This window comes from Ambystoma mexicanum, chromosome 3p (genome assembly GCF_040938575.1).
Source record: "Ambystoma mexicanum isolate Mex_15411 chromosome 3p, UKY_AmexF1_1, whole genome shotgun sequence".
In the NCBI taxonomy this organism is placed as follows: Eukaryota; Metazoa; Chordata; class Amphibia; order Caudata; family Ambystomatidae; genus Ambystoma; species Ambystoma mexicanum.
In genome coordinates this window covers 687,434,292-687,453,157 of record NC_090925.1, presented here as the reverse complement: position 1 = coordinate 687,453,157, position 18,866 = coordinate 687,434,292, and positions in this window count along the sequence as shown.

The window sequence follows — 18,866 nt, the reverse complement described above, 5'->3', positions numbered from 1 at the left end:
CAATGAAGTGAGCGCAGGACAGGGAAAATGTGAGTCCTGTAAGCAGTGTTGGTAGCAACACAGGCAGACAGATTTTGCAGTAACTGTAGGTGATGAAGGACGTAGGCCGGTTGAGCCAGGAACAAGGAATTACAATAGTCAAGATGACTCATTACTAAAGAAGAGACAATAAGAGGGCGAAGCTTCATAGGCAGGAAGGGCAAGACTTTCCTTAACACCATAAGCTGAGAGTGGCCAATTTTGCATTTCGAGCTGACCTGGGAAGCAGCTGATTAGGATTCAGAGAACATGAAGCCCAGATTCCTAACCACAGAAAAGGCTCAGGGGTATTGGCCAAGTTTCAGAGGCCACCAAGCAGAGGACTCCGGTGTTGTAGAGGGTGAGGAAACCAAAGTGACAGGAGGAGAGGAGGTAGACCCAACCACCAGAATCTTGGTCTTGTCCCGGTTGCCAGACTACTCCTAAACTGAGACGCATTGTCTGGCTGGGCGAGGTCCAGCCGGACGATAATTTGAGTGTCATCAGTATAGGATTATGAGCGGAAACCATGAGGATGGAAGAGCAGCAGGATGCCCTGGATATGCCCTGGATATGGATGTTAAAAAGTGCAGGGGACAGGGTAGACCCCTGTGGGGCACCACATGAAAGTGTGTTAGAGTGAGAAAGAAACAGTGCCAGGGAGAGAATTTGTGACCTATCTGACAGAAAAGATGCAAATCAGGAGTGGAGTCAGCCTGGGAGAGACAGAGGCGCAGTGTAGGTTGGTCCACAGTACCAAATGCTGCTGAAACATGTAACAAAATCAGAACCCCCGTCCCTCCCTGGTCCAGTAACCTGGTCAGGTCATCCATGACTGAGACCAGAACACTTTCCGTGACCTGGCCAGGGTGAAACCCTGTTTGAAAAGGATCCACAAATCTAGAGTGCTCGAGGAAGGAAGTTAGAAGTGGGAAAATGAGAGATTCCAGAAGTTTCATAAGGAATGGGAGGAGTGAAATGGGATGGAAATTGTCCAAAAGTAGAAGCATCAAGATATTTTTTTTAACAATGGGATAACACAAGATTGTTTTAGTTCCGCTGGTATCGCTCCAGTTGCACAGGACTGATTAACTGCTTTACAGTGTCAAGGCACATTATGGGCCTCATTAGAAGTTTGGTGGTAGCCTTGCTGGTAAAACCGGCAGGCTGCCGCCAAACTTCTGAAAATTTCCGGTGCTCGCAAATGGGCAATTACCGGGTCATTATGGCCCTGCTGGACCCGGTAATTGCCCATTCGCGGGCGCCAGAAAGGAATGCTCCCCATTCAGGGAATGGGGAGTTTGGAAGCACCGGCACCGTTATAAATGGTGCCGTGCATCTGACATGATGTGCTTGTGGGTGCCGCTCTGCCCACCAGGTCCGACCTGGTGAGCGGTAAGGCACCCGCGAGCACAACTCGCAGTTTTCCGGTCTGGGAACTACTGTACCGGCAAGCTTACCAGTACTGTAGTTCCCGGAGCGGCAAACTTGTAATGAGGCCCTATGTGTTATAAAATCTCCTGAAGGATACCTAGCGAATAGCATCTGATGGAGAGTTAGATTTGTTGCCCTTATGATGTCAGATGGAGTAAACACCGGAAAGGTGGACCACGTGTACTCTGAGTGGACACAGCCTACAGGTGTCAGCTCCCCTGTCATATTTAGTCGGGATATGAAAGTCAAAAGTATATCATGTCCTCTCAGAACAGGGTCTCGGGGGGCAAAACCTTCCTGCTGCCATGGCTAGCCTAATTAACACTCAAAGGCTCAATCAATCCGCCCTATCCTTTATTTGAGAATGCTGAGCGCAATTAAAATAGTTAGCATACTAATAGAGTATACCTCAAACAGGCCCAGATGGGGCATGGCTGCAGAGGTTAGCAAAGGAGCCAGGAAACCACAACAACCTTTGATATGCATCTGTGTCAACCTGAAGCCAGTTCCCGCCTCTCAGTATCAAGGGCACTGAACTGTCATGTCTGGGACAGCTCTTTACAGTATTCATCCCCGCAGGGAGACCCCATTCAGAAGGCACAAGTATGTGGTTTGCAGAAGACAGAAAGTGTGGTGCTCTAGCACCTTGAAGCATCTCTTGTGCTAGATTGGATTACCAATAAAGATCTCAGACCAATAACCAGACAGGCTCAAAGAATATTGCAAAGTACAACTTTATTCTCAATTTAATAAAGCAGGGTAAACTGGCAGACATCGGACTGATGCATGGACAATCTGTACAATCTATCAATGGGAGGGATTGGTTAGAGGAACATATCTACTTATGGAATACATATGGGTTAGTAATTCATTGGCTTTCTCTTATCTGTGAGGCATGCCTCAAACTACCTCTCAATACGCACAATACTGATTAGAGCGGACACAATGGCAGCGGATTGGTCCATGCAACATTGTATAGCAAGTTGCCCGATAGAGCCACTTATTGGTTGGCAACCCTACAAAACTTTGGATTTTCGGCTCGCTAAGCAGCACATAAGCAAAACGAAACCCAGGCGCTTGAGTGATGTCAGATTACTCCCACTTTCCCAATAAGTCTGAACTGGATGGTCTCCCCTTTAAGATGAGTAGCAGTACCCTCAAGATAGATGGGGATGAAGATTCATGCTCATGCATAAAATAACTATGACAACTCAATAGTTTGGCCAAGGGAGTCAGTTTAATGACAAGTACATAAAACAGGGAGAACAATGAACATCAACAACCGCTCGATCTTCCCTCTCTCTTCCAATTCCAACTTAATTTCAGAAAAAACACAATATTTATAGCAAAAACTTGTCACCACTGACGCGCAATCTTAAAAACCTAATATGCAACGTGATTGGTTATAGGAAGGTAACTTTATCATAGGTACTATATCTGCATGGTTACCTTCAGCTGGTATTCACTCCATTTTAATTCTCGATTTGTTTGCTGCAACACTCTCCTCTCGAGACCTTTAGTAACTTTTGTTCAATTCTGCTCATGTGCGTAATGGAGTTAAACTCATGTATAAAGTGCTTTTAAGGTATATATATTTTGGCGCTTGTCGTAAATCTATTTTACTACTAAGCATAAGCAAGCTTAACAATTTCTTTTGCTTCTTGCAGTTTCTTGCATCTGTAGTCGTTTAAACTAACTGAATATCTTCATCGTGCATATGGCGTAAGTTTCTGCATTTTGACATTAGGCTCAAAATGTCACTTATCCATGGTATATCGTCTCTTTGTCCATATTCTCAGGTCATTATATCTTCTATATGTGCATCAGTCCGATTTTTTATGACATCACCATTCATCTTCCTTTATTATCTTCTTGGCTTCTTAGAGTATTCCATTCTGACAACCATCATTCTGTCTTGACTGTAGATATGGTTTTCTCAATGAGTAGCTTACTGTCCATGTTTTCTTAGGTGTTGTTACTCTAATAGGCACTGGGCAGAGCCCAACAGCTGCTCTTTGCTGGTTTATTTGTTCATCATACGTCACATACTTTGGCGTGAAAGTACCGGATACTACGAAGGAGGTGGCTGGAGTGTGGATGACACTTGGCACTTCCTCTTCAAGTCCATCATCTCTTATCACTCTGACCATAAGCCAAAGTTTCTTGTCTGTAGTTGACTTGATGCCTGCACTCGGTTCTGGGATACTGAAGGGATAGTAAGCACATCACTATCTTCGTCCGTAGCTTAATGAATAGCTCTTGTTTTCTACTTCTGGATTACATGTGAGAAGACCGCAAATGTGTCCATTTCAACCGCCTACTTAGTGCAATTTTATGTAATTATGCTGGGTGTCATTGCTCCTCTTGGCCACTAGAGACTTGCTCACTTCATCTTGTTGGAGCCTTGTTCATTGTTAATTGTCCAATACTTGGCTCTTGCAAATATTTTCTTCTTCTTTAATCTAAGAGAAATATGTCTCATGTCCATGACTTATCCGCCTGCCTCCCTTTGTACTTTGCAGCCATTCCTTGAAATAGCATCCTTGATCCCAGGCCAACATAGACTTCTTCGTATTGCACAACAAGCTAATTCTACAACGTCTCCTAACTTTTCAGCGATGGTCTGTTTCTGAGGTAGCTGGATTTAATCTTTGAACAAGCAGTCGTCCATTTTCCTATCATGGCTGTCCTTGCCACGTTATATTTTCCACTATAGCAAGGTTCTATGTGTCTCATCTACTTTGCATTTCTGCGTATTTACCCTTAGTGGTCAACAAGTTACTTCAGTCGTCTTTGTATATATGATTACTTTATCCTTTCGTACATGTTTCTCTTATCACTTCAGTTACATCATTACTCTTCAATATTTTCATATCATTTCAGTATGTCCTCCTATATCTTCTTCGTGACATCACTCTGTCCTCATCAAATTTCACTCAGCACTACATTATATCCAGTGCTGTGTGCTGACATCCTTCCATATGACATCCTTCTACTCTTTCAGTGCGAGGATATATTTGATACAGTTGTCTGTGTGCATATCGTCTGTCGTACACTCAATGCAGTATAGGCATACCCATGGAGTGCCACATAGGGCCCTTCTCCTGCTGTTCCAGTATGACAACGGTGAGGGGATGGGAATTAGGGATAATCTGTTCACCTGTTCCTCTACATTCTCTGCTCTGGTCGAGTCCTCGACCACATTCTCCTCTTCGTTCTCCTTTATCATCTCTTTATACTGTTGTTTCTTTGGAACCCATATTTTTGTCACCCACCTATGATGACCTGCAGTCTTTATATATTCATCCACACTCCAAGTCATGGGGCAGCAGTCTCCTGATGGTGGACAAAATATCCAACGTCATACACATTTTTATGAATCTTCGGATAGTAGAGCATTGTTCCTGGAGGTGCAAGGGTACTTTTTTTATATTCTCACAGGTATTTTCCTCATTTTGCATCTGCTCACCAGTTCCAGCGGGTATCCAGTCATAATTTCGAATACAATATATTCGAAAGTAAAAATGTCGAAAATATTTAGTCGAAAAACAAAAATGTCGAAAAACAAAAATGACTTTTTTCGATTTTATGTGTTAATAATAAATATTTTATTAAACTTTTTTTTAAATTAAAGGTACTTCCATGGGGGGTGGGGGTGATGGGGAGGATGGGGGGGGGTTGGGGATAGGGGTTTGGGATGGTTTTTTAAATAATTAATTAATTATTTAATATTATATTAAAGATTTTTTTAAAATAATTAAAGGTATATCTATGGGGGGTGGGGGGATGGGGAGGAGGGGGGGGTTGGGGTAGGGGTTTGGGATGGGGGGGTTGGGGGGGACCCCCCCCATAATAAATGTTACTATCTGGGTAAAAAAAAAAAAAGAGTGTTTTGGGTTTTCAATTTTTTTTCGACATTTTTTTTTCGAAATTATGACTTTTCCTATTATATGTATGTTTTTTCGACTTTTTTACATTCAACATTTTTTTTTCGACATTTTTGCTATTCGACATTATGTTTTCGACTTTTTGACTATAAACCATTCCAGCGTCTTTTTCAATTATGATCTTCATTCCAATAGCTTTCTTGGCTGTCTTCTGGCACTGTCCCAAGATGATTCTTATAAGACAGAATCTGAGCGATACCAACGCAAGTATTGCTCTGAGTATTTGGAAAGCATTGGCCAGCCAGGTTGGAATCCATGACAATAGGTCTGAGAACCAGTGATCTCCTGCTGTCAAATCATCTTAATCTTTCATCTTAGTATGCAGAGTCATCAGCATAGTTATTTCTTCTGTCAGGGTTGCATTTTGTCCATCATGTGATGGTATGAATGTACAGCAAGAAGGCCCGACCTTGGCACAAACGCATGCTTTCTTTGCTATAATTAAGTCCAGGACATGCCTTTTCTGGAGAGTCATCAGCGTGATGGCTCTCAATTCTTCTCTGATTGAATTGAATCCTTTTATTACTGCATTAATCGTCTGTTGCAGCTCCCATCTCGTGATTTGCAGCCGCTTGGCGTTTACTGCAGTTTGGAGTCCTGGCATGAATATAGATGTCATTATCATTGCTGTCTTGCTGAACAGTTTATGTTCACCTGGAATGACTTCATAAGCCTTTATTGATTTGGATGGAAAGTACTTCTCCCTTTTCATCGGGGAACAATAAGCAATCTCTTCCTCCTCTGGTGTTCATTCATCTTTGGAAATTCACTGATATTGAAATCACATTGAAGGATCACTGATGCTGGAACATGTATTAACACAATGAAACATATTCCTCCCCAATTATTAGGCAACTGCATGTAAGCTCTGGATCCACAGGCCCAATATTGGTCTCAACCCTAGGAGCCCTTTTACTCAAGGTAACACCTCATATTATGGATGGGATGGAGAATAACCTCCCAAACTTCGCAAAAAGACAGACTCAGGAAGTTGGCAAATAACTCTGTTTTATTGTCAATTATCTAAAACAGGGAGTACAACAGACATCAACGGACGTCGAAAATCATCATCTCAACACATTTCTTTAAAAATCACACTCATATAGCAAATACTCGTCATCTGTGATGTCATACTATGTGGCAAACTAAGAAAACCTACATGAGATGCTGATAGGCTCAAGGGGAACATCTAAGTATACTTTCTATATGGGCTGGGATTGTGATTTGGTATCTACTGTCAGGTGGGCCACTCATGCCCTCCTTTCATGCAAGGTGGTGGTGGACTCTCTCTCTCTACCTGGTATGTTTCCAAACCTCTAAAATAGCTAGCCTCTTCTCCAATTTCTTTCCCGTATACGCAACGTGCAAGTATGTGGTCATGTGTTGCAATACTGCTTTTGACAAAGATCCCCCTTGTGGCCATGGCATGAACACCTTATCTGTCGTTCCTTTCACCGATTACTGTTAGAGCTTGGGCATATGTTTTGTCAAAGTTTTACACAGATGCATCAAAGGAGTAACATCTTCCATTGTGACAAGTCTACGAAAAATACTTGTGCGAAAACAACAAATATGAGCACGCTCCAAGGATTCACCGCTCAAACCTCTAAAGTCTCAATAATCTCAGCATAGTTTTAAGTCAGTACCAACAACTTCTTTAGCTACACTATGTCTTTTTGACTTTTTCAACTCTTTTTACAAAATTGTCACTCTTCGACACCTCAATACATCACAAATACACAAACACACAGACTAGTTGACTTTTCACATTAATCCTCAGTGCTCTATTCCTTTTGTCTTCCTAAAAATACCCTTATAGGGGTTTAAGTCATTATCTTACATGGATCTATCCTCTGCATCGCCTAGTTTACTCCAACTGAAATGTATAATGACTTCTTCTGAAATCCCCTTGGACCAGGACTCCTTGGACTTTTATCTTCTCATCTCTTATCTATATACATAAAAAACACCACTCATTACTTTGTCTATACTATTTGCTAAGTGCCCTGTTACTTTTGAAAATTACCACAACCCCATTCACTCAATTTGCCATTCCCCTTAGGCTACTCACCATTCGATCTTTAAGCTCAAGGCCTTTGTTATCTACTCCCCTCTCCAGTCTACCACTTTTGCCTTCCGTCCGAAAAGCACCTGTGGAAACCAGGAGGGATTTTGTGAAAGAGGGATCTGTCCCACCTATATCGATTTTCTTGCAAGAATTCTATATCGGCCGCTCTCCACAGGAAACCTTGTGAGTTTCCGCCTAGATGGCGAAGGGCACTTGATCGTCCGAAACACTGGAGTCTACTTGGTCGATGGGTCTTTGTTAACCATCCGCAATGCTACCACATGAACTCTATGGGCCCTTTTACTCAAGGTAACACATCATACTATGGATGGGACAGAGAATAACTTCTCACACTATGCAAAAAGACTGACTCAGGAAGTTGGCAAATAACTCTGCTTTATTGTCAATTATCTAAAACAGGGAGTACAAAGGACATCAATGGACGTCGCAAAGTATCATCTCAACATATTTCATAATAAATCACACTTATATGGCAAAAACTCGTCATCCATGATGTCATACTATGTGGCAAACTAAGAAAATCTACATGAGATGGTGAAAGGCTCAAGGGGAACATCTAAGTATACTTTCTATATCGGCTGAGATTGTGATTGGGTATTCTCTGTCAGGTGGATCCCTCATGCCCTCCTTTTGTGCACGTCTTCCTCCACAGTTCTAAAAAAATGAAACATCATTGGCTCTCAAACTATAAGGCTCTTTGTTATACGGCCTTCTACAATTGGTTGGCATTCTTGTACCCTTCTAGAATATTTGATTCTCTAGCAGCATGTAAGGTGGTACTCCAGGTGCTGGTGAGGGGACTTGGTCTTATCTTCCCACCCATTTAGCCCATCATCTCTCATCAATCATGTTGTCTGTCATTTACATTGTCTTTGAACTCGGCCTTGTAGTAGCTTCTCGTCTCTGGGAATATAAGGTAGTATGAGCACTCACTATTCTCAGCCCGGTGCACCATGCTCTTCAGCTATTTACTTCCTCAGCTCACGTAATGAGAGACCATGAATCAACTTGTATTATAGCATTTAATAGACATTTTTGTCTTTAATTAAGAAATGTAGCACTCATGATGTTCTCTCTTTGCAACTTAACAAAGGATGCCTTGGCTTGCCACGTGTACTGTTGTTCGCACGCTGATAACCTGTTCTTGGCTGCTTCCAGTCTTTGACATCAAGCCAGTTAACCTCTTTGGTCTTGCTTTGAGTTCAAGCTAATTCTTTGCTTTGACACACATAGCCTTTAATCCGTCTTTCTTCATAGAGACCTGCTTATAAAATCGTACCATTGAATGTCCAGAATTCTTTATACATATATGTTGCTACTCACATACATTTTGGCGGCACCGCCTGCAGTCTATATGCTGCTTATAGCCAGCCTCAAATTACTTAGTCTACTTGCGTTACAGCATCTGTACAGTTATTGAACGTTCATTTTGTATATGAAAGTCTTCGCGATTCTTTACTTCGCCCTCGGATTCTATATCGCCTATGCATTCTTTTCTCTGGTCACCCTTCTCAGTGCATCATTCTCATCTTTCATGACGTCACCAGCTTCTCCTTTTTACATCTTCACACTTCTTCAGGCGCTTCTCTCAGGAGATCATCGGTCTTTCGGTGATACTTCATATAGAGCTTTCTTAATGGATACCTTATCTCAAAGACTTTTCGCGGTATCATTACTGGTGTTGCACAAGTCACAATTTCCGGTTCCAACAATATAGGCTAAATAGGGGCAGGACTTCATTTAGAGGCATTTGGCTGCTCCTTTGCAGGCCCATCAGTACAGCGTTTCCTCCATTTATTCCTGGGACTTCGAATGTTTGTTCACATCCTTTGTTCTCTCCAACTAGAACCTACCCTTCATTCTTGAAGCATGTTGTTGCATTCTTCAATGGTATTATAGGTACTGGTCCTGCTTCGTTGTCCACCGGTGTTAGTAACTTGGAATACTTAGCCCATGATTCTAAGCATCTGCCATTCACTATTTGCACTATGGCTACTGGTTCTTTCTTCAATAAATGTGCAGGGCAAGATATTAGTCTGACTTCCCATCCAGTACTGGTGTCAAGCTGCCCAATCACCAATACCTAATGTCTTTTCCAGCATCCTGGCACATCTGACCTTTCAGTCATGTCTGAGCAATCCATCCTCTTCATCACTACAATTTTTATTTGTCCTCCAATCTGGGATGGAGACATACGTTTTCTGCTTGTCCACCCCATCTCACCTTCCATCCTGTTTGTCATTAAATAAGTATCTTCATATGGAAATGTTCCTCTTGATCGCTGTCATAAAGTTGCCCATTTTCCTTCATATTGTCCTCTGGTTGTACATGCTGCTAGACGACTGCGACATATTGCATCATGTGCAGGTGTCTCTGGCAATAAATGTCCTTGCTGCATTCATGGAATACAGTATTAAGGAACAAACATAGCAGCTTTCATCTGACGTTCTCTCTCCCGCCTCCTTCATGTGCTGATAATAGAGGTTTTTTTTTTAAATGAGCCGAGTTATCAAAAGATGTGTTTATAGTTTGAAGATCTTCCCCAATATCCCTTTTAAAGCAAAATATATGCTTTTTAAGATTATAAAGGATTATAAAGTTTGTGCGTTCATCAGGGACAATAGTAACTGTTTCATTGTTCCACACCATGGCCTCATCACGACCTCAGCGGTAACCCTTAAATCCGGCGGTAGCGCTATTACCGCCGGATTTAAGGGTCCGCCGAATCAGGGCCTCAGCGGATTTCAACCCAGCTCTGAGCTGGTGTGAAATCCGCCGAGAATTTGCGCTCATACCGCCGGCGGGAAATCCGCCGGCGGTATGAGCGCGAAATTTCCCCATTGAGCCCAATGGGGAATGGGCATTCCCGAATGGGCTCAATGGGGAATGGGGACTTCCAAGTCCGCCCAACTCGTGATCCCGCACTATTAGCGCCGGGGGCTATGGCAGTCGCGCTAATAGCCCCCGCGCTAATACCGCCGGCGTTACCGCCGAGGTCGTGATGAGGCGTCTGTATCATTTTTTGTAATGTGTCTAGAAGCCATAATAATCAGGAGAAAAATACAAATCATAACACAGAATGATATCACAATTATTATTCCATGAAAGCTCTTCAATTTTCTTGATGGCAATAAGCCTGTTATATTCTAGAGCCTCCTCATCTTGTCTTACTTCTAAATGTATATATATATAACTCTGTAATCCTTTTGTAGGTCATACTTTTCAATGAAGAACCGAAAGATGATTGCTATAATTATTCTGAAAATAATATGATTATTAAACAGCATACAAGAATGTGTGTATTGTTATTATAATGGGTAACATAAGATAAATTATACTTCTCTTCTTTCAGCTCCCGTATGTTATAACATTGTTCATTGAGCAATGTTCCTGGATAACTGCAAGTCTGTTTATTACTTCTCAAATGTTAAAAGATATTGGCCTTTAGTCTAAAGTGCTGCTGTGCTCTTCATTATCCTTGTCTTTACTCTTGGTCATGGTATGAGTCTGCATATTTGGAACTTCTTCTCTTGCTTCACAGTCGTTAGTTGAAGGACGGGTTTGGGTTTCCCCTGTATATGGTTTGATGTTGCGCACATGCAGCTGTAGGGGAAACGTCTTCCATTTCATATGGTCCTTCAAAGGGAGGTGTGCTCCAAGTGGGTTGCCAGACATTTGGTCGAAAAAAATTGGTCGACCAGACAAATGGTCGAACCAATTTGGTCGAAAACCAAATGGTTGAATTTTTTTATTTTTTTATTTTCACCCTTTTTTTTATTTTTTTGGGGAGGTCCCCCCCCCAACCCCCTTTTTTTCTCTAAAACCCCCTTTTTTTAAAAAACGAAAACCCGAAAAATAAATATATAAATAAAAAAAAAATTCGACCATTTGGTTTTCGACCAAATTGCGTCGACCAAATGTCATTCGACCAGTTTTCAGTCGACCAAATGACTGGACACCCTCCAAGTGCATACAAACTTTTGTACCAGCACCTCATCCCTTGGGTATAGAGAGGGCTGTTTTAAAACATCTGCTTCAATAGGTTGCTCATCTTTGTAGCTCCTCTTTGACCCCTCCCTTCAGTTTTTGATCTGTTGAGACATGAAAGAAACACTCACATTCATGGGGCCTCATTCCGAGTTTGGTGGTAGTCATGGCGCTATTTGCGCCATGACTGCCCCCAATAACGGGTCTAGTTCAATGGGGATTTACCGGTGTAGTCTGACCTTTGCGGGACCGGTAAGTCTCCATTGAAAATGCCATTCCCCATTCCCGTTTGAGCCCCCATAGGGCTCAATGGGAATGGGGAGGGTGCAAATAACGGGCTCGCGTATGTTAAGCCCGTTATTTGTGCCGTGGTCCCTTAACGGGTCCCGTCCATAAGGGCAGATCAGACCTGGTGTTAAAGGAGGGACCCGCTAAGGGACCTCGTAGTAGGGCGGTAAGGGATTACCGGCACCGGTCTCCTTACCGGTGCCCAGTATCCCTTACCGCCCTACTCGGAATGAGGCCCATTGTTGTTAGGTAATCATGCATCTCGTCACCTAATGTCTTTGCAACACTATGGGCATCAGTGTTTAACCTAGCTGGAGGAGTAAGGGGCTTTCTCATGCTGCATAAAGTCCCCAATTCATGAGGAGTTAGATGGTGATTTGAGCCAGGCTGGTTTCTTAGGGCATACAAGGCAAGGGGTAGGCAATATAGCCACCCCTTCTTTAAAATCATTTTAACTTTCGCAATGCTCTCCTTCAGTAATCCATTTAATTGTTAACAGACACTATTCACCTGTGGGTGATGCGCAGAGGAAAACGTATGCTTAAGGCCTAATGGAAAAACTATTTGTTTGAACAGTTAATTTACAAAATGTGGTTCATTGTCAGAAAGCAAAACCGCACAAGCACACCCCATCCTGGGGACACTTCATACACAAGGAACTTGGCAGCGCATGTGGTGTCAGTGTATGTGCATGGACTGGCCTCGATCCATCTAGAAAAAGGGCATACCATGATCAGCATATATCTGTAGCCGTTGCATGTCTGCAGCATATCCATATAATCTATATGTAGATGCTGAAATGGGCTGTTGGGTCTAGGAATTGCTCCCCTCACTGTTCACAAAGTGTGCCCTGCAGTAGATTTCTGATACACAATGCAATTTACAATAAACTGTGCCACCTGTACTAACAGATTTGGCGAGAGCCACTCTTCTGCAATTGTAGCAGCTAGACTCTCATGAGTCACAAGCGGGGGGTAGTGGAGCTGCTCCAACGCTACCCTCAATAATTCCAGGGGCATAACTGGCTTTCCAGTTCTATCCTGCCTCCAAATAGCCTCAGTCGGGGTGAGCTTAAGCCCCTTTAGGAACGTGCATATGTAATGGTTAGGATCATACAGAATCATTCTGAGTCCAAATAACCAAACCAACTCAGGTGATGACAAAGTACTGTTTTATTAACAATGATCTAAAACAGGGAGTTTACAACTAACATCAACGGACATACGCTCAGTATCTCTTAGCAATATTTACACAAAACATCATTTGTATATCAAAAATACATCAGAGGTGACATCATACTAAGTGGCAATAATGAAAAAACTATCAAGGGTCGGGATTGGCTAAGGGGAACATCTAAGTATATTTTCTATCGCAACTAGGATTGTGATTGGCTGCCCACTATCAGGTGGACAACATATGCCTACCTCTAAAACATGTAATCTTCAGAAACATTAGATACGCAGTTCCTCATTAGTCCTCAAACTATAAGATCCTTCGTTATATGGAGTACTATAATTGGTGGGTATGCTTGTGCCATGTCTTGAACATTTGGTTAATTTAGCAGCACGTAAGGCCAGACCCAGATGCAAACAGATGGGGCATGACACTAACTCACCACCCAATTAGCCCAGCATCTCTCATCACCCATGCCTTCTGCCATGAAGAATGTCTTTGTACTTGACTTTCAAAGAATCCTTTTCTTTGAAAATGCACAGCAGTGAGGGCACTCACTATCGTGTCTAGGACTCCAAGTTCGAACTCTATTTTCATCTTTGGCTCACAAGACAGGAGACCACAATTTGGTGCATTTTGCAGGTTTTAATTGCTTTAAATTGAATAAACTTGGCACTCTTAGTGTTCATTCTTTGCACCTTAACAAGAGATGATTCGTCCTCCCCACGTTTGCTCATATCCAGAATAGATAGCTGACCTTGGCTGCTTCAGTCCTGACTCCAGGCCAGACAACCTCGTCTTGCAGCTCCATGATTCTGCTTATACTTGCTGCAACACAGTTTTCCATTCATGCTTCATAGGTGCTGGTTTACTAAATTCATGATACCGATGTCCAGCTTATATAAAATGGCAGCTTCACCTGCGTCTATTCATTACGTATAGCCGGCTTCTATGATGAATTAATCTACCTCGTGCTTCAGCATATGTACATTCATTGAATGATTGATTTTCTGCAGCACTTTGACACGAGTAATATTGTTCTCTGTATTTAAAAGTTCACTTGATTCTTTACTTCATCCTTAGTTTCTTTAGGATCTATATACTCTCTTCAGTCAGTATCTTGCGACGTCGTGCATACGTTTTATGATGTCACTAACTTCTTTTCTTAACTCTTTCTCATATTCCTTCAGGGAGTTCCTCCCTTAGGTTGACATCAATCTGGGGATACATTTGGTATGGTTGTCTCAATGGGTATCTTCTTTCGAACACACGCTGTGGTACTGGCACAAAAGCTTGTGTCAAACACAGCACATTCTCATGTCTCCAACATATAGGAGGAAGGGGGGCAGGATCTCCTGCAGGGGTATTCAGTTGCTCCTCTACAGGGGATAAAGAACACCCTGCCTTATCCATAACTCCTTCAATTCTTGTGGTGCTCGAACTCGTATCTCAATTAGCTGGGCAATAGACAGGATGTTAAAGCCACCTTTACCAACATACATCGTCCTGTCATCTGTTTGAGAGTTTCGATTTCAAAATTAGAAATGGTTGTGAAATAGGCTGCCTTTTTGGCTTCTAAGTGTGCGACTTAATTTCCGCTTGACATTGCATCTTCTTTTTTAGTATGTGAGTGCTAGTTCTGCAATAAGTTTATCCAATAGAGCCGCATGTTGCACTGGAGTGCCATCTGCATGAAGAAAGCCCCTCCTTTTCCAGCATATCAGACCTGCATGTACGTCACATAGGCAGAGTCAGAGTACCCTGTTACTTCCTCATCTTTGAATCTCTGAAGAGCAGTGATCAGCACCAAAGATTATGCAGCTTGTGAAGAGCAACGCAAAGGAAATCTTGTGCTTGTCACTAGCTCAAATTCATCTTCTCGGTTCAGCTTTTCTACCGCTGATTCAGTATGCCTTTTGCCAGTCGTTTGGTCAATTTTTGAAGAATCTTCAATAATAAACAACTTCCCCCCTCCCGAGGGCATTTTCTCTTGCTTGGGGAATTTCATTATAGTTTTCAGTATACGTTGTGCAATCATGTACATAATAATACTCCCCTACTGGTTCAGCTATGAATGTTGCTGGATTCACTGTATTACATCTGACAATTTTAATCACGGGATTCAAGATAATTACCTCATATCCTGATGCTCTTTGTATGGTCAATGTACATTTAGGTTTCTCTAAAATCGCAAATAATGCATTCTCTACAAATAATGTTACTGAACACTCCATTGTTATACTTGAAGCTTTTTCGATTGTGAATGTAGCAGCAGCAAAAGACTGCTCACAGGGATAATGCACTTCGATAACTGGACCTAAAATTCCATTATAATAGGCCAATTGTTTGTGCCCATGTCCTAATGTCATTTTCTGTGTAAGGACTGCTATCGTGACGTCTCAATTTGAATGGGAAAGTAAGTCAATTTCTTCATGATAATCTGGAATTCCCAAAACAGGGCTGTACGATCACCTTTTTTATCTCTTCAAATCCTTTAGTCATTTCATTTGTCCATATTATTTTGCTCTTGCCCACCTGTGCTTCTTTAAGCCCTTTTAAAAGTGGACAAATATATGAATTGTAATCGAAAACCCAGGCCCTGCAATAGTTCCATAGGCCTAACAATTGTTGCATTTGCCTCACTATTTTATGTTCTGAGGTCTTCATAATTGCTTCTGCTCTCTCAGGTGTCTCTTTCCTCCCCTTATGAGAAATCAACTGTCCTGTATATAAGACTTATTCCTGACAGTATGGTATCTTCTCTTTGTCCACTTTATATCCTTTCTCTGAGAGTATAGTTATGAGCTTAACTGAATCTTCTCTGCATCTTTCTTCTGTCTCACTGGACACCAAAATGTCATCCACATATTGGACGATTGCACTTTCAAGCTGAACATTACCTAGGTTCATTTGAAGGACTCTGTTAAAGACTGAAGGGCACACACGGTACCACTGGGGCAAGCAAGCATGTTTCAGGTGAATATTTCTATGTGAAAACAAAGTCAGATCCTGTGAGTCTTCATGAAAGGGAACTGAAAAGAACGCGTTCTTTAATTCTATGACTGTGAAATACTTGGCCTTAGATGGGATGTTGCACACTATTGTTGCGGGATTTGGAACTAAAGGAAACTTAGCTTTGACTAAATTGTCTAAGGGTCCTGTATAAATCTCCATGACCCCCCTGGGTATACAGCCGTGTTACATGGAGAATTGGATGGTACTGATATTACTTGCTTCTTTAGAGCAGAGATGGTCTCAACTATACCTTCATCCACCTCTCTGGGGTATTGCATTGCAGATGAGAAAAGGGCTCCTGGTTTAAGTTTGATTTGAACTGCTCCTACTCCTTTTAATAGGTCCACATCAGATGGGCTTGTGGTCCATAAAATGTCTGGCAGTTTCTCTAAATCTTCCTAAAAAAAGAACGTATTGTTTACCAATGCCATTCATTTTTGTATTTCTCTATTCTCTACTTTAATCCAATAATTGAGACTTTTGAATAAAATTAATTCATCATCTGAGTACTCATCCTTACACAGCTCCTCATCTGTCAAATCTGTCAAACTGTACTCTTCACTGAGGGCTATCACTGTTGTCCATCCTCTTACCTCCTCATTTGTCTCATGAAGAACCACCCTTTCCTCTCTGACCACTGCTTCTTCTAACTCAAAAGGGAAAATCTCCACTTCGTCATCATCCATAGGGATTTCTGGTCTGAACAAAAACTCATCAGGTATTCTTAATAGTTTACTTATCAATCTGGGTAACGATGATAATAAAACAGTCACTCCATACAAAAATACTTCTATATCAAAAGGACCTCCTTGTAATTCCTTCTGGCCTGTAAAGGTGAGTATAAACTCTCTCACATTCATATAATGTATCCGTGGGTGGAACACACTATTCCTTCATCAGGAAAAGATATCATCATGTTAAGTTTCATTATTAAGTCACGCATTAATATGTTAACCAGCATTTGCCTACAATATAACAATGTCATGTTCTTCCATAGAGATTGGTAATTTGTCTGTAAAAGGAACTAAACTCATCACCCCAGAGAATCCCTGCACATTCATTGCAATATCTGACATTGGATATTTCCCCTCACGGACACAGGAACGAGTTGCTCCAGTGTCAGCAAGACATGAAAATGTCTTGCCTCCTATCGTCACCTTGACCATTGGTTCCTCTTGGAGATCTGGTGTCACAGATAGTACAGAACATATTGGGTCACTCTGTGGGCTGTAGTCATATTCCATTGTTGCACCATAGCCTGCTATGTCTGTCTTGCTGATATTGTACCTGTTGTGGTTGCATGGGTACTTGCTGAAATTATCCTTGTGGTAATTGCATTTGTAATGGTGCTTGCTGCATTTGCTGTGGTTGCACCGCATATGTCTGATCCTATGTGTGATCTTGGGCATAATATTCCTGTGATTCTGTCTTATATTGTGGAACATAGCCCATCTCCCCTCTTGAAGCTTGCCAATGTTGATGCATGCCTCCTCTGCTTCTACTTGTTCTTGTTATGTGTCCTATTCTTCAACAATTCTAGCATTGTTGCGGCTGTCTGTGATTAAATCCTCCTCTTCCCTGAGGGTTTTGAATTCCTCCTTGTCCTCCTCTAGGACCATTTCCTCTTCCCCTTGGCCAAAATTGTACCCACTCTGATCTGTGTGTTAGATTATGTTGTTTTGCTGCACTGATTTCATCTCCTGTGTCAGCCCACCTTCATTACTCATCAATACGGCTCCCTCTATGGCTATTTTTGACAAGGTTTTCTGGTCTAACTTCGCTACCTCCTGCTTTCTACTCTCAGCTTTCTTCTTATTCTTCTCCTGCACCAATCAGAAATGGTTGTCAATTGTATTTCTGGACATGGCTTAGCTTCCATTCCCACCTGTTTCTTCATCTGCCGTTGCACTGGCTCGGGCAGTCTGTGACACCAAATGTGGTAAAATAATGCCACTGTTTTAACCCACAGTCATGCGTCTCAAGGCACCATGTTTCTTGAATACTTTGACTATAAGGGACAGGGTCTTCAACCTCCTCCATTTTCCTAGTCATAATCGCACCCATATCTGATGTATCGGGTTATTGTACTCTGAGCGCCCACCATACATCTGCTCTGCAATTATTAAATGGCACTCCGTCGTGTGTCGTATTTCTTACATTCACACCTGCATATGCTGCTCATTTTCAAATGCCATCAGCTCTCTCCCCTATAATGGCTGCCAGTAAGCCTTTTATGTCACCTGTGGCCACCTTCAGTCCTGATGTCATTCTCTGAAGTTCATAAATCAATGTTTCTGCACTGGAAGTTCAACTCAGTAATTTACATCTTAAATTGTCTTTATCCATTTGTTGCCACAGTGTCTATTGTGGTCGTCCTAGCCCTTTCTCTAATAATGGGAATTGTGAAATTCTGGTTTGTAATCATGCCTGCCTACAGTTCTTGTTTTCTAGGTGGGGCTAGTCTCACCTGTTTGTCTCCATTCTGGTAATGCCCTTAATCTGCTTACATAAGACGGGGATACATCCCCTGCACTGCGCGATCGTGCTCATGGTTGCTCGGTGTATGATGCTGGTTCTGGTGTTTTCTCTTTGAGGTCTTCTAAATCTTTGCGCTCTCTTGTTTTCTTTCCTTTCTTCATCTGACTTCATTATGCCCCAGCTTGTAATACTGTTATTTTTTTCTGCCTCATAAGGTCTACTTAAAAATAGTGTTTTGTACTCGTCTGTTATGACATCATCTATCCTACCTCCAGTTGCCCTTGATAGAGATCTGTCTACGTTCTCTTGGTTTTTTACCCTTCTTTATCGCTCATTTTCCTATATAAATCCCCAAGTCTTTTCTCTATGCCTTCTGTATCTCTCACATCAGCCCATCTTGGTATTCTTGGTACCCTTTGCAGCTCCCTGTGGGCTCT